The 19,961-nt window shown below is 36.7% G+C and overlaps 1 long non-coding RNA gene across 1 annotated transcript in view; it reads right to left on the reverse strand.

The window, feature by feature from the left end:
- Positions 1 to 17,660: 17,660 nt before the first annotated feature.
- The window catches only part of LOC118549060 (uncharacterized), a 29,329-nt gene continuing 27,028 nt past the window's right edge, over positions 17,661 to 19,961 (reverse strand). The window contains exon 3 of the long non-coding RNA XR_013442989.1: positions 17,661 to 17,951. This is a non-coding gene — a long non-coding RNA (uncharacterized LOC118549060). The remainder of the gene's footprint in view (positions 17,952 to 19,961) is intronic.

Genomic DNA, 19,961 nt, shown 5'->3' on the forward strand with positions numbered 1-19,961 from the left:
GTAGCTTTTGATTTTTCTTAAAACTTCATTCAGAAGCCCAGGCATTAAAAGTAACTGTAAATCTTTTTTATTTGGTGACTAGGTCTTTCTGGTTAGTAGAATTCAGGATATAGCTGTATTTTCTCCCATCTTCTAATAACTTGAGATCTTCAACCAAGGAACCACTTTTTTATGATTGCCAACAGTATTCATTTATAAAATGTGCAGAGATATTGGGCATGAAGTCTTCAGATGTGAGGAATTTAGGATGGGACATATCCCACAAATTTTTTTTTTTGGCATTACTTCTCCTTTGGGATAAAATCTATCAAATTCCAATATTAACTTTATGCCGCAAGGCAATGAGCACTTTTCGATTATTTGCCCCTTCTCTGCATGTGAAGCAGTAGTACAGTGTTAGCATTAGAAAGCTATTGTACTCTGTGGAGATGTTGAGGATGTTGTTCATGGCTGAGGACTGGCTGCTTGTTTCCTCTTTTTACAGAGACAAGTGATATTACGATCCAGATGGGTAACTCAGAAAGGGAAGAATAAAAAAGAAGTAGCCTATGTTGTTCTTTTTATTGTCACATTAGACTGCAGCCATTTAAGGTATGGCGCTTGATTGCATTCCTTGTCTCTTGAGGTGTAGGAACATTTCCCACCATGGCCTGGCTGTTGATGCAAAGATGCTATGAAAGCCTTGTTCTTGTCTCATTCTTTCTCTGCCTCATTAACTTGTTCATTTTAATGATTATATCTTCATAAAATGTAACATTTCAATATCAAATGTTCCATTCTTAAATTAAGCATTAAAAAATAGGGAAGGGAAGGTTGATCATCATACAATCTGTCCGCATCTGTTTCAACACTTGCAATGATTCCAGTTCATTATTTTGGCAGTGTGCAGGGGCTGATGCATCCATACCTGTGTCCTTACTGTCTGTTAATACAACTCCATTCGTCCCTGTATTCAAAACACATTTATTGAGCTCTTTCAATGTCCAGGGCCCTGGAGAGAGGCTTTGAGGGAAAGAAACAGAAACTTCAATCCCGCCTTAAGAGAGCATGTATCTCTTTCCCTAGAAGGGACCAATTTTGAGGAAATTCTGATGAAGAAAGGTAACACAGTAACATAAAGGAAAAAAGACTTAAATAAAGGCCTGTAAGACTAGGAAAGGAAAAGTATATTATATTTGTAATTAAAAATTTCAATAAAATGAGAGTATGCTGCTAATACTTCAAAAGGAGAGACATGGGGAATAGATACCAAAAAATGATTAGAGGCTCTTAGGAAACTAAGGACAGTTAATTTTTACAAAGACAATTAAATTGGTACTTCATTTCAGTGTAAATTAGACCCATGGTGAAATTAGAGGATTCAGGTATGATTTTATTATTCTACCCAAAGAATAAAAATATGGCCTTATGTATAGGTGTCATAAATTAGCTTTAGTCTTATATCCTACTCTAAATGTATATGTCATCCAAGTTAATAGATATTGAATATTTGATCAATTAAAATATGCTAGTTTGCTTTATATGGGAACAAATGCCTCCCTATCCTATACAATTGATTTTTTTCTTCAAAATCCAGGCCTTTACAATATCTGTAAAAATTTGATCTGTATAATTCCAATCTATCTAGATTATTTTTTAAATTTTGATTCTGTGTCAATTATTCACTCTACTATGACTGTTTTATCACCGCTTATTAAATTCAGTAAGTATTTATTAAGTGCTTACTATGTACTAGACACAATTTTAAGTGTTGAGGATATAGCAATAAACAAAAGACAGTTTCCTGTCTTCATGGAACTTAAATTATAGGAGAGGAGACATACAATAAAAAGAAGACAGTAAAGTAGAGAGTACATGAGTCAGTGATGTGAAATTTGGAGACATATAGAGTAGAATAAAGGGGATAAGAAGTGTAGAAGCCTCTAGATCCTTGTATCAGCCTTGGGTTTGGGGAGGAATGGTGGTGAGTCATTGGCTGTAGCACGGAGAGTGGAAGAAGTAGGAAAGAATACAAAGATATATAGAGAAACTATCCCCCTATAGGGCATTGTGGACCATGGAAACTTTTTAGCTTTTGCCTACTTAAAGTGAGAAGCCATTGAAGAGTTTAAGTCAAGCTGTAACATACTTAACCTACATTTTAATAGATTTTAAATTTTTTGAAAGGTTGCTATGTTGAGAATATATTGAAGAGGTGCAAGAGTAGAAGTAATTAGAGCTACTATTGCAGCAAGCTAGGCAAAAGTTGATGTTGGTTTGGACCAGACTATAGCAGTGGAAGTGACCAGATTCTGAATATATTTTGAAGGTTGAATCATACATATAACTTGCTGACTGGATATGAGGTATGAGAGAAAAAGAATTCTAAGTGGACTACATGGTTTGGGATCTGAGAAACCACAAGGATGGAATTGCTTTTTACTGAGATGGGAGGGCTGCAGAAAGCAAGCTTGAGGGTGAGAGCCAGAAGTTGGGTAATGGATGATTTGAGATGTGTAACACACATACAAGTGGAGATGTTAAGTATACAGTTGAATAATTGAGTCTGGAGTTTAGGGGGAGAAGTTCTAGCCAGAAATATAAATCTAAGAGTCATCAGCATAAAGAAGGCTTTTAAGTCCAGGAGGAAAAATGGGAGTACATAAGAAACCAGTGTAGACAAAGAGATGATAAAATCCCAAAGCAAAGCTTTGGAGAATGAAAATGCTGACAGATCTGAGTTGAAGAATCAGCAAAAGTGACTAAAAAGGTACAGCCAGTGCAGTTGTATGATTTGAGATATGCTCTCTTGTATTTGAGCAGGGTTTCTCATTGTATAAGTATTTTTAATGAAATATTTCATTAGATTTATTTAAAATAGAATATGATGGGCTGCCTGGGTGGCTCAGTTGATTAAGTATCTGACTTCGGCTCAGGTTATGATCTCAGGGTCCTGGAATTGAGCCACATGTTAGGCTCACACTCAGTGGGGAGTCTATTTGTCCCTCTGCCCCTCCCCCCACTTGTGTGCTCTCCCTCTCTCTCTCTCTCTCTCAAATAAATAAAATCTTAAAAAATAAAATAGAATATGTTTATAGCAGCAGTGTCCGCAATAGCCAAAATATGGAAAGAGTCCAGATGTCCATCAACAGATGAATGGATAACGATGTAGCGTATGTGTACACACACACACACACACACACACACACACACACACACACACAATGGAATATTACTCAGCCATCAAAAAGAATGTCTTACCATTTGCAAAGGACATGGATAGAACTAGAGGGTATTATGCTAAGTGAAATAAGTCAAAGACAAATACTGTATAATTTCACTCATATGTGTAATTTAAGAAACAAAACAGATGAACATAGGAGAAGAGAAGGAAAAATAAAATAAGATAAAAACAGAGGGGGAAGCAAACCATAAGAGACTCTTAACTATAGGGGACAAACTGAGGCTTGCTGGAGGGGAGGTCGATGGCGAAATGGGGTAACTGGGTGATGGGCATTAAGGAGGGCACTTGATGAAATGAGCACTAGGTGTTCTATGCAACTGATGAATCACTAAATTCTACCCCTAAAACTAATAATATGCCATATGTTGACTAAATTGAATTCAAATAAAAAAAGAAATAAAATAAAATGGAGAGAATATACAGTGAAAATTCTTATAAACCTTTCTGCTTTATTGAATCTTTATGTTTTTTAGTGCACTATAACACTATAGCTAATGTGGACACCTTCATGTACCCTTCTGCTTCCATTCCTTTTTCTCTGCCTTCAGAAGTCACCATCCCTCCTTTGAAATTAATGTTTTTTATTATTATGCATATTTTCATATGTAAATGTATGTAAATATTTATTTGTACCATACATGCGTATATTCTGTAGGGGCCAAGAGCATGTTGCCCCAAAATGTACCACTTTGGCGTATTGATTATTTTAAATAAAAATTACTTAAGAGACAGCCTGTGTAAGAGAACACTTAAGACTCTCCTCTGTCCCCCTAAAACAGGAAATAGATCTCCCATGTGAAATGTGCCATCCCTGTACCAGGAGGTAAAGAGACATCCTTATCACCAGAGATGGGAAATTTAGAGCTGAGAAGCTCTATAAACAACCCTTGTAACTTTCTACTATCCCAGTCCAAATTCTGTTCAGCATTCCTTCCTAGTTGAAGCTAGGAGTTTTCTTTGTCCTGTCAATTTCTCACAGATTGCTTGTGTCTTTGTCTAAACAGTATAAAAACTGCCTGCCTTGGTCACTTCTTTAGGTCTCAATTTTGTTATTGAACTTCCATGTACATGTAACAAAACTTTGATTTTTTTTCTCCTGTTAATGTGTCTCATGTAAATTTAAATCTTAGTCCAGCTGGAAAAACTTGAGGGTAGAGGCAGAATTTTTCCTTCCCTTCAATACATACTATAGGATGGGAAATGTTGGGGTTCAGGAGCAAACGGTCAAGAAAGAATTCTTGAGACATCTTCAGGGCAAAAAGGTGGTTTTATTAAAGCAGAGGGATAAGACCTGTGGGCAGAAAGAGCTGTTCTGGGATTGTGACAGGTGACTGATTATATACTTTCAAGTTGGTGGAGAGGATTAGGGATAGTGGAAGTCTCTACGGAATTTGGAAGCAAGGTTTCCAGGACCTTGAAGGTCCAGCAGTTGTTAGGTTAAGGTCATTTACTACTGACAAGTAAACGCTTCATCATGAGACCCTTCAGATGTATATCAGTGAGCTATATCTTTAGAGGATGATTGCTAACATATATCTTGGGGAGGGTAGAGATAAAGGAAGTTTCCAAAAGGATTTTCATATGTTAAAGAAGATTTATAGGATCCTGGAGATCTGGGTAATGTCAAGCTAAAGTTGCCTTTTGCCTTTAGCTAAGTATTAACGTTGAGGCAGTTGAGTTCCTGGAAGAAGGTCATTCTGCCTGTCTCAAGGACTTATCAATGGACTGTAAGTTATATGGAAGTTAAATTTTTTTCCATTTCTTTTGCCTTTTTTCTCTATATCATTGTATATATATGTTAATATTTAAATATCTGTAATATTTACTTATAAATATTTATATATAAATAAAATATATTTTCCAGGTTTTTAAGCTTTTCTGTACAACCTGTACATTGCTGCCTTCACCTCTTGATTTGTGTTTGCTTAGTAGCATATTTTAAAAATATCCCATTGTAAGAATGTGTTGCAGCATATTTTTCTAAACATTTTATGCAGGATATTTAGGGCTGTTTCCAGTTTCTGCTATTTTCATTGATGATGCTGCAGATATTCACATACTGTCTTTAATGTACCAATGTGTGTGGTTTTATCTAGCATATAAATCCAGGGGTGGAATTGCTGGTCATAGAGTATGTGCATTTTTCATCTTATTGAATATCACCAAATCCTCTTCAAAGTGATTGTGTCAATTTATACTGCTACTAGAAATGAATGAGAGTTCCCTTTGCTGGACTCCTTGGCAATCCTTAAATCTGCTGGGGCCAAATGAAATCTCGTTGTTTTAATGCATTTTTTTTTTTCAAATTCACTTTTTCAAAAGTTTATTGTCCTTTTGGGTCTCCTCCTTTGTGAATGGCCTGGTCATATCTTTGCCATGTTGCGATTTTGTTTGTTAATGCTTTCCACGTAGGAAAATTCACATTAAATTCTGGTTTTTATTTTTCTTGAAAAGCAAGATCTGGCAATAGTTGCCAACTTTTTCATAAGGTGACAGTTGACAGGAAATCTTGAGCTAGACCATACACCTTTTGGTTTGCCACAGTCTGAAATACTCCTTATCATATTACAAGTAGCCTCCTTTACTCATTTATTTTATCCATCTGGCTCCTAGTAGCATCTGAATTAAGGATCCTGTCCTAGAACCACATGAACCAGGTTAGGAATCCAAGATTCTCCTAGGTTTCTTTTTTTTTAAAGATCTATTTATTTGAGAGAGCGAGAATGAGAGAGAGAGAGTACATGACAGGGGGAGGGTTAGAGGGAGAAGCAGGCTCCTTGCTGAGCAGGGAGCCCGATGCGGGACTCGATCCAGGGACTCCAAGATCATGACCTGAGCCGAAGGCAGTCGCTTAACGACTGAGCCACCCAGGCGCCCCTCTCCTAGGTTTCTTTAGAAAATATTGTTTAACAAGATTAAACACTTGTTTAAATGACACACACACAAATGCTGTTCTTAAAAACAAAAAACACTTGTTTGTTTTATAGACATATCCCTGCTTTAGGTAATTCCAAAGCATAAAAGTCCAGATTTTTTAAAGCAGATGGTGATTATTCTCTGTTCTAAATACCTCTGTAGGTCCATTTTAAAATTTACCAAAACTCACTATGGGATTTATTTTACAAAGCAACCTCCCCTAACACACTTAAAACATACATAATTATTCATCCAACATATACTTAATAACCTATCATTATAGCTCACTTTCTAAAACACCTACTATATATAGGGAGTTACATGTACACTTAGTGACATTTTCAGCTAATTAAAAATATATATACATTCATTAGCTCCTCCTTACTTAAAGATTAGGGTGATGGCAACCCTGGAAAAAATAATAGAAAACTTGGAATAAGAGGGAGAGGAAAAGTGTGAGGGGTTTTGAGTGGCGATTAACAAATGAGATATTCTAGGGCATTTCTTCACTGATGAGTATCTGGGATGCAAGGCTGATCTGAAGGAAGTGAATTATTTCCCTGGGGCACTATGTCTGCTCTTGTGGTAGCTGCTACCACATAAATATTAATGTCTGTTGCGGGTAGCATAGCCTCAATGACTGTGCTCACTTCAGGCATGGATAATGCAGAAAAACAAGGATATAATACATTATTAACTTCCCAGTGTTCTTTGTACAAAATAAACTTGAAAAATGAAAAGTGAATCTAACTAAGGGCACCTGGGTGGCACAGTTGGTTAAGTGTCTGACTCTTGGTTTCAGCTCAGGTTGTGATCTCAGGGTCCCGATCTCAGGGTCCGGAGATGGAGCCCCAGTGGGGGCTCTGAGCTCAGTGAGTCCACTTAAGACTCTCTCTCCGTTTCCCTCTGCCCATCCCACCCTGTGCTCATATGCTCTCTCTCCCTCTATAAAATAAATAAATAAAATCTTTAAAAAATAAAAAAATAAAAGTGAATCTAACTAAACTGATTTCTACTTTGATGTTATATTGTGATATTATTATTATATATTACTATATCATCAGAGCAAAGTATGAAAACAAATCAACCTCTTAAATTCAAATTGAATACTGTTATCACTTATTTATTTATTCCTCCAACAAATGTTTATTGAGTACCTACTATGTGCTAGGAACTAGAAATAAAACCACCAAAAATCTCTGCTTTGTAGAGCTTATCCTGTGGTTGTACAGTTCATGTTTTATATAGCGTTGCCCATGCATGTGTATTCTGATATATCCTCAACTACTGCTTACTAGCACATCTCCACTCCTCTTGGAAGCTTCTATGTTCTGTCTTCTGTGCTATTACTTTTTGGCTGTCACTCAACCAGTCCTCGGTGGTGGCAGAAGTAGAGGCCTGACAGAAAGGTGGGGAAAACATTGTCTAAAACTGGTGCCATTTCAAAAAGGTAGAGAACAAAAATAATATAAACCCATTTCCTATTGTACTCCAAATATTAATACTTTATCATCTTCCAGGTAGACCTCAGAAAGACACATGCTGTGTTTACACTTTTGAATACATTTTTCCTCTGTTGAGCCAAGGCTGTATTAGGGCAGTAGTTTGAACTTCATCTGATGATTCCAACAGTTACACTCGAAGTCAATAGAAGATGTAAGACAAAGAAATCCAAGGGAAAAAAAGTAGAAGGATGCAGAGGTCAGTGAACAAACAGCAAACAATGTAAACAGTTCTAAAGATTAGGAAGACTAGTAGGTGGGATATTGAATTGGTATTGAATTGAGATGTTAGCAGAAGCAAAGTGCCTGTGGGCCTGTAACTGAAACAGAAGCTTACTGTCTCCTTAATGGAAAAGGTTGAGTATATTGAATTTAAAGGAGTATTCAAGGATATTAAAGAGGAGTTTGAAAATGTCTGAGTTTTCTGCTTGCTACAACACATTTGATTTGGTTATCTGAAGAAACATTCCCTGTGTAGAATACCTGAAATGCTTGATAAAATGTAAACAGCATCTTTTTAAAAGCATGGCTGAACTTTTGGGAAAGTTGGAGAAAATCACTAGAGACCAGAGCTGTAAGGAATCATGAATTCAGAAAGATAAATAAGCACTGGAGCAAGTGTTTATTATGGAGATATCTGAAAATTCCTTTGTGGTTGAGAAGCTAGGGTTTTGAAGGTCTATCCATGCAGGAGACAGAAGTCAGATCCAAAGGCTATATTGGAGACCAAAACTAAAAAAGTGGCACTCTTGTTGGAAATCAGCAAGCAAAAAAATGATGAAGCTGAGGGAAAAGCTCAACATACTTACCTCAGTTTTGGCTCCAGGTGAAGTAGATAGATAGATGGATAGACAGATAAAAATCTCTCCATGGACAATGCCTAACTATGTAATTGTAGACAGTCCCCATACAAATTTGGAGTTGGAATCCATAGTAATTATATGACCAAAAAGCCAGAGTAAATATGAATTTTAAATGGTTCCAAATTACCTACAAGAATGACAATTGAACTGACATTGTATCAGTAATGATAAAACTGGAGAAATATAAAAAAAATCTTTAAAGTCTTAAGAGAAAATAATTATCTTCGAATTGAATACCCAGATAAATAATTGTTTTTATTTGGAATCAGAACAAAATAAAGATGCTTTCAAACATTAGTAGCAACAACAAAAACTGAATTTACCAATAACAAACCTTCATTAAAAGAAATTCTAAAATTATGCTTCAGGAAGAAGGAAAATGATCCCTGAAGCAAAGTCTGAAATTCAAGAGATAATGGTGAACACAAACTGGTAAAGCTGAGAAGAAAACTAAATGACATTGACTATTTAAAATAATAACATAATGACATCTCAATGTGGAATTGAAATATTGGGAGGAAACTGCCAATATTTTGGACAGGACTAGGGGCGCCTGGGTGGCTCAGTCAGTTAAGCTTCTGCCTTTGGCTCAGGTTGTGATCCTGGGGTCCCTGTTCTCTCTGCCTGCAGCTCTGCCTGCTTGTGCTCTCTCTCTCTCAGTCAAATAAGTAAAATCTTAAAAAAAAAAATAAAAAAAGAATGACAGGACTAGTGCTATGAGGCAACAATACTTACAAAAACCTAACAATTTAGACAGTGCCATAATGGCCCATGAAATGAGGCAATGAAACAAGAGAGTCCAGAAACAGAACCACATACATGTGAAGCTTGATATTTGTCTTGACAGATCATTGGAGAGAAGATGGACTGTTTAATAAATTGGTTTTACAGATGGGAAAAAAAAATGAACTAGGACTATGACTCACACCATACACCAAATTCAGTTCCAGATGGACCTACATGTGGAAAGCAAAACTCTAAAATGTTTACAAGACAATACAGGAGAATATTTTTATGCCTCTGATTCACACAAAGATTTCATTAAGGCCTTTTTAAAAAGCACAGAACATAAAGGAAAAGATTGAAAAATATGTCAAAATTTATATCTGGCATTGATTATCATTAAAGACCCCATAAGGAGAATAAAAACACAAGCCTCCTACTGGGAGAAAGTTATTTGCAAAATGTATAACTGTCAAAGACTAGAATCAGAGCATAGCAAAGACTTCTCTAAATCAACCATAAAAAGTCAAACCAAGAGAAAAGACAAAGACAGTTCATGGAAGAGGAAACATGAATGGTTCAAGAGCAAATCAAAAGATGCTTAATTATACTAGTAATCAAGGAGAAGCAAAATAAAGTCATCATAAAATACCATTCCACCTCCAACAAACCAGGAGAACAAAGAAATATCTTACAGTAGCCAGTGTTGAAAAATATGTGGGGCAACAAGAGTACCCTTGGAGTACCGGTGGGAGTGGAAATCAGCACATCCTCCTCAGAAACATTTTCCTTCCCTTCTGCATGTTTAACAACTCTTTGGTGCAGCAATAACTCTCTTAGGAGTATTCTCTACAAGTAGAGAAGAACATATCCAGTTGGATACCATACTTATACTAAAAAATAAAAGTAAAGCAAGAAAACACTATATTTGGTATATTCCATTTCTTAAGGGAGGTGGTGGTTACATGGGGTGTTTTATTATTTTTCTGAAATTTGTACCTAAATGTTATATGTAGTCTTTTGGAAGAAATGAGGTCAATATTAGAAATGATTTATGTGGGGCGCCTGGGTGGCTCAGTTGGTTAAGCGACTGCCTTCGGCTCAGGTCATGATCCTGGAGTCCCGGGATCGAGTCCCGCATCAGGCTCCCTGCTCGACAGGGAGTCTGCTTCTCCCTCTGATCCTCCCCCATCTCATGCTCTCTCTCTGTCTCATTCTCTCTCTCAAATAAATAAATAAAATCTTTAAAAAAAAAAAAAAAGAAATGATTTATGTGTTGTTCTGTATTATCATGTATAAGTAAATCAATTGGTAAACTGTAATTCTCATTTTATAATGTCTTCATAGGATGGATATAATGGTTCTCAATGCTATCTTCCTATAGTCCTTTGTCAAAGATTGCCTCCTCCCGAGATAGAAAGATCTTGGAATTGGGAAGACACCTCCTCTCACTCCACTTCTGCCCTGCCTCATTACCTAGCTGAGAAATGGATTCGAATTCCTATACTCACCATAAGCAGATGAAGCATGCAGTTTTCCTGGGCACTAGTCTCCATGTTGAGGTGTTAAACTTTGTTGATTTATAAATACTCATCACCTCCAGAACACACATACAGCCAGCATGCCAAGGTATGATCTATGCAAATACCAATAACCTCATAAAACCTGGAGCAACTCTCATGTTAGAACCTCAGATACTGCTTCTGGGTCTGGCTTCTTGTACCAGATGTCTACTTTTATGCTGGTTTCTTTTATAGACATGCTCTCCCCTCTCCACCACCATAACCAGTGTCCTCTACCAGAAGGTCCCTCCATTTCCAAGTATTTCAGTCAATGAACACAGCTCCTGGAGAGAGAGGTTCACTGGTTTCACACACCCAGTCTTTACTTGGGTCCTGCAGGAATAGCCCACAACAAAGATAATATCTTTCTTGGTAGAGTGAAATAAGTGAAAGTTTAGATTTTGATTGTATCAGATTAAAAATTTTCCAATATCTTCAACTTTATTTCAGCTTTGGAATTGGATTATTTATTAATTCTTGTAGTTATTTTATCTTTCCACTTTGATATGTATCATTTTATAATTCTGATCAAGTTGTGATACCCACGTCAAGTAGAATTAATCATTATTTACTGGCAGATGGTTGCAGAGAACATTGAATGGGCAGAAGCTACAAAAAAATCCCCAAACCTCTTGCCACCTTCTCAAAAAGTATTAGTTACACATAAGTTAGAAGCTTTCATTTGAATATGGATGATTCACTGCATCTGTGCCTCTGTAATACCCTTCACCCTTAAGATTTTCTGTGGTTTGACATCAACATCACTTTTGCCTTTAATAACAAGTTAGTCATGTTGCTTTTCCAATTTATATAAAGACATACTACTTTCTGAATTGATCCCCCTGGACAGTGGTTTGCAGACTTTTAGCTTACAACCCTGTATTTGTTTGATATAGACTCATAGCTTTCCAAAAAGTGCTGAATGCTACATAAATATTTAAAGAAGATAAAAAGGAGTTTTGAGAATTTGAGATTAAGTTGTTGTATAGCTAGAAAATATGGTGGAAAAAATCACTGACAAAATACATAGAAAAGCACAAGAGTAGAATGCAGACATGTTCCAATTAGGATGTCATTGTTTTGGTATACAGTCCTACAAAATGAACATCACTGTGCCCAACATTATCTCCAGTTTTGAATTACAAAGCGTGTAGCCCTACAGTGATATCCTCTATTCCATGCAGTCTAAGCATTGCTTTATTAGTTATGTTATTCCTCAATATCACAGTCCTAATCTGATTCATATATCAGTAATGAAAGAGAACCTTAGCTGTGGTTCTAAAAAAAACCATGTCTCTGCCCTCAGCAATGTTTTCTGTATTCTTCATAAAATTTTGGATTCTTCACAGTAAAGAGGAGTATCAGTTGTAGCATCGTCATTAGGGAGATGCATCTGTTTATACTAGTTTTTTTCAACAAATATAGGAAGTGTATTAAAAATGCAAAATATGATCTCTGTATTTGCCTCTCATGGAAACGGCTAAATGTTATCATCCATAATGCACAAGAGTTGGTAACTTTCTGCATATTTCCATTTTCTCATTACTTCCTTTCTCAAACTCGGAAAATTAAGTTGGCAAACTGAAATTTATCAGAAGCTTCAGGAGGTGGTTTCTTGGTCTTGGAGCCATTGGCTTAATTACCAGCAAATAAACTGTAGAAAAAGGGAAGGTCTTGGTGAACATGATTTATATACACAACCATATATGGTAAGTCCAAATCTCCCCCTTTCCCTCAAATAACCTTTATCAAGGCTCACACAATTAGAACATTTTCCATTTTACTTAGCTTCATGAGTTGGCTTGTGTTAATTGCTATGCATTATTATTATTTTCTTTTTAATTACAAAATGAGTCTTGTTCTTTTTTGAACATTTGAAAAATATAAGAAACTAAAGAAAAATATTAATATCTCCTGAATAACCCACTTTCTAGAGACAGTAAAAGCTTCTGCACAGCATAAGGGAAATTAAGAAAATGAAAAGACAACCTATGGAATGGTAAGAACATATTTGCAAACCTTATAGCTATTAAGGGATCAATATCCAAAATATATAAGGAACTCTTCTAACTCAATAGCAATCAATCAATCAATCAATCAGTGACCTGATTTTAAAATGGGCAAAGGACTTGAATAGACATTTCTCCAAAGAAGATGTACAAATGGCTAACAGGTATATGAAAAGATATTCAACATCACTAATCATAGGGAAATGAAAATCAAAACCACAATGAGATATATTACCTCATTCCTATTAGGATGGCTATTATTAAAAAAAAATCGTTGACAAGGATTGATTTTCTTACCACAATAAAAAACTGGTGCAGCCACTGTGGAAAACAGTATGGAGGTGCTTTGAAAAACTAAAAATAGAACTACTGTATGATCCAGCAGTCCCACTTCTGGGTCTCCAGAAGAGTTGAAATCAGGATCTCAAAGAGATATCTGTACTCCCATGTTCATTGAAGCATTATGCACAGCAGCCAAGATGTGGAAACAACCTAAGTGTCTGTAAACTAATGAATAGATGAAGAACATGTAGTGTATACATACAGTGAAATATTATTTAGCCTTAAAAAAAGAAGTAAGAAATCCTGCCATTTGCGACAACATGGATGAAGTAGAGGACATTGTGCTAAGTGAAATAAGCCAGTCACAGAAGGACAAAATACTTCATGATCCCACTTACATGAGGTACCTAAAATAGGCAAACTCATAGAAACAGAGAGTAGAATGGTGGTGGCCAGAAGTTGGGGGGGCGGGGAGGGAAGGGAGAAAGTGCTGTTCAACAGGCATAAAGTTCCAGTTGTGATTAAGTCCTAGAGATCTGCTTCCCAACATTGTGCTTCATAATACTATATGGCACACTTTAAAATTTGTTGAGAGGGTATATTTCATGTCAAATGTTCTTACCACAATAAAAGAGAGAGAGAACCAAACGGATCTCTCTCACTGTTGAATTTTATTTTGCTTTGTTTTGTTTTCAAAACAGAACTTGAGCTCTTTAATACTGCATTACTGCTGAATTACCTTGAAATGTAAAGTTGATACTTTTTGTGAGCTGGCACATTGTTCTTCCTCTTGAATTTTAAAATTTGACTTTGCTGAGGGGAATTTCATTTTCTCTCATCTGAAATTACAAACAGATCTCTTCTGTGCCAGAGTTAAGCATGAAATTAAGGTAATTAAAGATGAGTAAAGCTAAAAGTTCCCTGAGCAAAATCAAAGCAAAGGAAAAAAATAAAGACTGTCGTGACTGAAGTAGCATTACTCATAAATCCTCTGGGGCTTGTGCTTTTGTTTTTGTTTTAATTTTTTCCCTGTTTTCTTTTTCAGTGTAGGATTAGATCAAAATTTGAGACCAAGAGAATGGTCAGAAAGGATTGCAAGCAGGTGGATTATTGCAGTGGTCTTTTCTTCATTTCTGTAGATGCTTGCTTTTTTGCTAGCAAATGTTTATTGTGTGCCTGTAGTGTCCCATTATACAGTACTAAAATGCCAGTGCATCACATTTAGGGAAGCAGTTGACAGTTTATGAATTCCTAACTTACCACTGTCAGTGCCTTCAGCCAAAGACCACCAGGAACCACCTTGTTCAAGTTGGGTTTATTACTCGTTGCAGTGGGAAAGAACACACAGCTTGGGGAACCATGGGGCACCTCAGTAAGAGGGATTTACAAAGAATCTGCTAAAGGATTTGGGCTTGGATTGAGTGATTTGAGAGAAGGTATAAGGAAGAATAGTTTGCCCTAGACTGGATGCTGTTAGAAAAAGAGAGCATTTCTCTGTTTGGGTGTTTTGTGGGTAACACAATAACCGTGTTTTTTGTCTGTGCTTAGACAAAATTATGAAGTGGTCTTGCTCTGTTTCATTTTATCATTGTCTCAGGGTGACCTCATCTGAGGTTAGAAATTGTTTATTTCCAGCAGGAGAATAAAATGACCTCGCTGTGAATGTGAGACCAGCTTGTAATAACATTAAGGTCTACCTGTGAAAATCAGATCAGTTTCAGATGTCAGGAGCTCTTTTTTCCCCCTCTCCTCTCCTGTCCCCATCCCTCCCCTCTCCTCTCCTTCCTTGCTCTCTCTTTCCTCCCCAACACCCCCACCCCCTCTTTCTCTTTCTTTTTGTGTTTTCTGTTTTGGCATGACCAGGAATTCTCCTTTCTGGGTACAGCCCCCCCCAGACTCACTCTGTTCCTTCAGGCTGCTTTGCTTACAGCGGCTCACTTACTACCCTTGCCTCTGCTGCGGCCACCTGCCCAGGGACTCCTTTCCTGCACTGTGACCAGTGCCTAAACAGGGACAGAATCAAACCCCTTTCACACTGCCTGGATCAGGTGAGGAAACAGGTATGCTGCAGGCATACCTTATTGGAACTTAGAGGGTCCTGGGCATCCCTAGCTCCTCTTTCTCCCTTACTTCCCACAGTTCATCAATCTCAAATCATCATTCATTCTACAGACTTACTACCATCGTCTTCCAGTCCATCTCCATTGCCAATTCCGTAGGCCAAGCTACTGTGCAATTTCATTGGCGGTATTAGCCACCTGTCTTCCTGCTGTCACTTTTGACCCTTACAGCCCCTCCCCTGCACTGCTTCCAGAGTATCTACAAATGCAAATCTGAGAGTATTACTGCTTCCCTTTAACTCTCCATGACATTTAAGACAAAGACCAATCTCATTACAAAGCTTGCCAAGATGTAACCTTTATATATCTTTTCATCAACATGTAGCTTTCTTTCACTTTATCTCCAGTACTCTAGCCATATTGCAGGTTTATCTGCTACTCAAGTGGGCTCTATGTGCATATTTCCTCCCATGTCTTGACCTTTATACATGATCTTCCCACTACTTAGAACTCACCCTTCCTCCTTCTTCCCTCTAAGCTCTAATTTACATCTAATTTGCCCTTAAGACCTCAGTCTAACGCTGCCTTATATAAGTCCCAGCCTCTTGTTGAGTGCTACCATAGCATGTTGCAGTTCCCTTCATAACACTGTCTCCCTTGATTATGAGCCCTGTTCAATGTTTTCTTTGCCCAGAGGACTGTGTGTTGCATGATGATAAGGAACTTATTGAGTTCTTCACAGCTATATCCCACTGCCTGTCATGTGGTGAATGCTCATCAAAACAATTATTGACTATTTGAACATATTAATCAATTAATTGAATTTGACACACAAAAAAATGCTACAATAAGTGCTACTACATTATATATATCACTGTTAATACTAAGGCTTATTTTAATTTTAATAAACAGAATTATATAGGCTGTCTAGGGAAATTGATTAGTATGTTAAATACAGTTTCCTGAGAAGATGTGTCCAGAATTCTGGACAAAAACCTCATAAATAACTTTCTGTAACACACCCAATTATAATAAGTGAGCTGTCCAAGGGGTTCCTGGGTGGCACAGTTGATTAAGCATCTGATTCTTGGTTTTTGGCTCAGGTTGTGATCTCGGGGGTCCTGAGAACAAGCCCTGCGTTGGGCTCTGGGCTCAGTACAGAGTCTGCTTGAGACTGTCTCTCCTGCTCCCTCTGCCCCTCCCCTTCATGTGCTCTCTCTCTCAAAAATAAGTAAATCTTTAAATAGGTGGGCTGTCTATGATTTCTCATGTGTTTTTATATTAAATACTGTTTTATGTTGTGCCATTTAATTTCTATATTTTTTGTTTTCTATCTCTTCAAATAGGTCATGGGAGCCTTAAAGACAAAGAATGTATCTCTCATTTATTTTGTATTTTCCACAAATCCAAACAGTTTCTGACACATACCAGAACTGGAGTAAATGTTGTTCTATTAGATTTGATTTCTGCCCTTAATAAACTGGGCATGTTTAATAAGATAATCAGTTTCCATGAAAGGAATAAATGACATCTGCCTTCCCTCTGGTCTTGTGAATTATTGCTCATTCATTATTCATTTGGTCACTCAATGTTTATAGGACCTTTGCATACTTGGCTTTGTGTTAAGTGTTGGTTGTACAATGTGAATGAAAAGCAGCTATCTTCCTTTGAGGATTTCATAAGTAAATAGATAATAATATGATATAAATGCTAATGGTATAAGCACAGAAGAAGCATTAACTCTGATTAAGGGAGTATATGGGGTTTTGAGGTGTGGGAAAAGAGTGTGCCTGGGTTATTGTTTTCAAGAGCATAGAGCCATACAAGAGCAGGGGAGTTGATTGGCACTCAAGGTGGAAGTGGAATAATAGCAGAGAATAAATCTAGAAAGGTAGGTTGGATCTGGCCTGGGATTGCGAGCTATATTAATGAGTTATGATCTCATCCTAGTGGGTGGTATGTAGATAATGTAGTGTGCAGCCCAGATCCCCCTTAAAGAATAAATAACTTAACTCCCCAGCTGCTGGAAGAGCTGTCAACAGAAAGCCCTTAGCAATCCATTGTTGGCCCCCTCAGGGGATTTCCTCAGGTGGAAAAAGCCATCTTGTCCAAGGTCATGCCTCTTTCCCACATTGTCCCACATTCCACGATTGATTGACGCAGGTGGATAAGGCCTCATTCCTTGACCCCAACTGAGGACAACTCAAAAGTGTTAACCCAACCTCGGAACTCCTTAGCTGAGACTCCACTGAGACAACTTCTCACTTTCACTTCTCCCTCTGCTTAATTCTGCTATTTTCCCCTTCCTTTCCTTTGGCATAGATCCTAAAATTGTTCCTCAATAAAACTCCTGCTTAGCAACATAGTTTCCAAGTCTGTTAAACTGAGGAAACCAACTTATAACAGGTGGTAGTAGGGAGTCACCAAGGGATCTGAAGCAAGGAAGTGATATAATGAAATAATATTTCTTCAACATGAGCTTTCCCACACATACAAAAACTAATTAGGCTTTAAACAAAGACACACATCAATTAATTTATTTCATCAGGGATTATTCCTGTAGGGCTGAAAAAGCTGGTATGGCAGCTGCAAAAGCATGTAGTGTTGATATTTTTCGATAATGCATCATTTTTCTTCATTATTGACATCATATTCATCTTTTTTAGGATATTTTTTAAACATCAGAATTCACTAAACTTTGTCACAGGGCAAAGGAACTACAAAGTAAAATCTTTATATTCAGAATTTGATAATCAGGAAATTACCCTGATTAAGAAGTAAATATATATTCCTGATTTTTAGAAGATCATCCTAGGTATAAAATGGAAAAAGAAGAGATCTTTCACAACATGTACATTAATTTTTAAAACTTTTTTACTTTACTATGACAAAATTAACGTTTAAATTCTACAAGATGGGAGAGTTTTGTTCTACCATCAGATGATTGAAAATTGCATCCTTTTAATTTTGTCTTTCAAACATTCAAATCCTAAAAACAGAATAGGTAAGCCAATGGAGAATCATACAAATAAGCGTTGCAGTTGATCTTTTATATTCCAGTTTTTTCTTCCACTTCTGTTGAATATTATCAGATTACCTTTGTATCATCCATTCAACCTACAGTTATTGATAATTTATTATAAGGAAGGCACAGAGAATGGTCATAAATAAAATCTATCTAAGCCTACTAATGAAAGACCCAGTCCCTGACTTTTCCTCCTCATGCATTATTGGGAGTGCCTCACGTGAGTGCCCATAAATCCAACACCATGGGGTCAGCTGCCATGTCAGGTTCCTGTTTCTTTCCTCTTTTGCTCGGACTTCCTAAAGTTGAGCATCACCAAACATTTACTTCATGGGAGTTCTCCACATCGTGGAAGCATAACAGTCTCCTGCAGGCACCACTGAGGTTCCCTAAGGACTTGAAGAGTGAAAATTCTCATGCCAATCTCTCCAGACTGTGCTCAGCCCCATGGGGAGGCACCGGAGCCCTGCAGTTGACAAAACTCTGCATTTAGTTCAAAAAGAGAAAGCCTCTTTCCCTGTTCTGTGTTACACTCTATAATGGGGGTTTCCATTTTACTCCTTCAGACATTAACCATTATATTATTACAGGATATGAGTTGGGACGCAGAGAGCATAAATGCAGGCTTGCTCTTTCTTCCCTTCAGTGACTAAGGCTTTGTCAATCTTTTCACGTCTGATTTCTTCTCTTGGAATGACATTCCTTCCCAGGAGTTCTCTTAGTTCCTTGTATATATAGGCTCATATGGGTCTGTTTCATAGTTGACTCAGTATTTCTGAACTCTGTGGTGGTCACCATTGAGATTGGGGATACTACAAAACAATAAGTGATTATGAAATATCTGCTTTAAGAGAGTCTAGAATTTCTCTAATTGCTAACGCACTTCAAGATGAGCCAAAGTCATCAAATATTTGTAAATTTAGAGCTAAGAGGACAAATTGCTGCTATTTCCAAATAGTCTCTTTTTTTCTCTTTCAGAGGATCATAAATTCTAGATTTTATATTAATATATTTTTAAAAGAAGAACTGATTCAGTACTATTCCACATTTTGAGAATTGTCTTAATAATTCATGTAAATAAGACAATCTTTGTATGAATGAGAGAAACTTACTTAAAAGATTACTGAGAAGTTTGTGTAATACTTTAGAGTCTTTCTTGGCAAAAGATGATGGTAAAACATGAGAGGGCTGTCATCTTAAAAATGGAAAGAGGGTTTGTGACACTTAAAGCCAGGCAAAAACCTTTAAAAACTGTATCTTAGGGAAAAATTGTAATTTCTCAACAGAAAAAAAAATAATTCCTATTCATCATTCAATATATCATCATTTAATATGAAAGACAGCAGAATGCACTTATTAAATGCTGAATAAATTTGCATTTTAGCGTAATTTAATTTTCACTAACATAATTTGGATGGCTCAAGTAAAACATAAAGGAGTTAACAGATCAAGTATTAAATTTTATAGAAAAAATATATTGGCAGGTATAACAGACATTCCTAAGATAAATTTTGAACACTTTAAAATGATAATCAGAAAAATAATATAGTTCCAGTATACTTAAATGATTTAATTTCAGTAAGACTTTCTTTTCTTCCTTTGCAAGCATGAATTTAACTTCTACCTCTAGAACTAACGTTAGATCATGTATAAAAACTAATGCCATTTTAATTTAGGTTTCTATGCCATTTTAATTTAGCAACAATGTATCTGAACTTATAAATGTTTAGAGGTAAATGAGGCATCCTCTTTTCAATTTAATTTAAATGTCTCAAATACTTTATCAAAGCCATCAA

The sequence above is a fragment of the Halichoerus grypus genome, chromosome 12, assembly GCF_964656455.1.
Source record: "Halichoerus grypus chromosome 12, mHalGry1.hap1.1, whole genome shotgun sequence".
Classification (NCBI taxonomy): Eukaryota; Metazoa; Chordata; class Mammalia; order Carnivora; family Phocidae; genus Halichoerus; species Halichoerus grypus.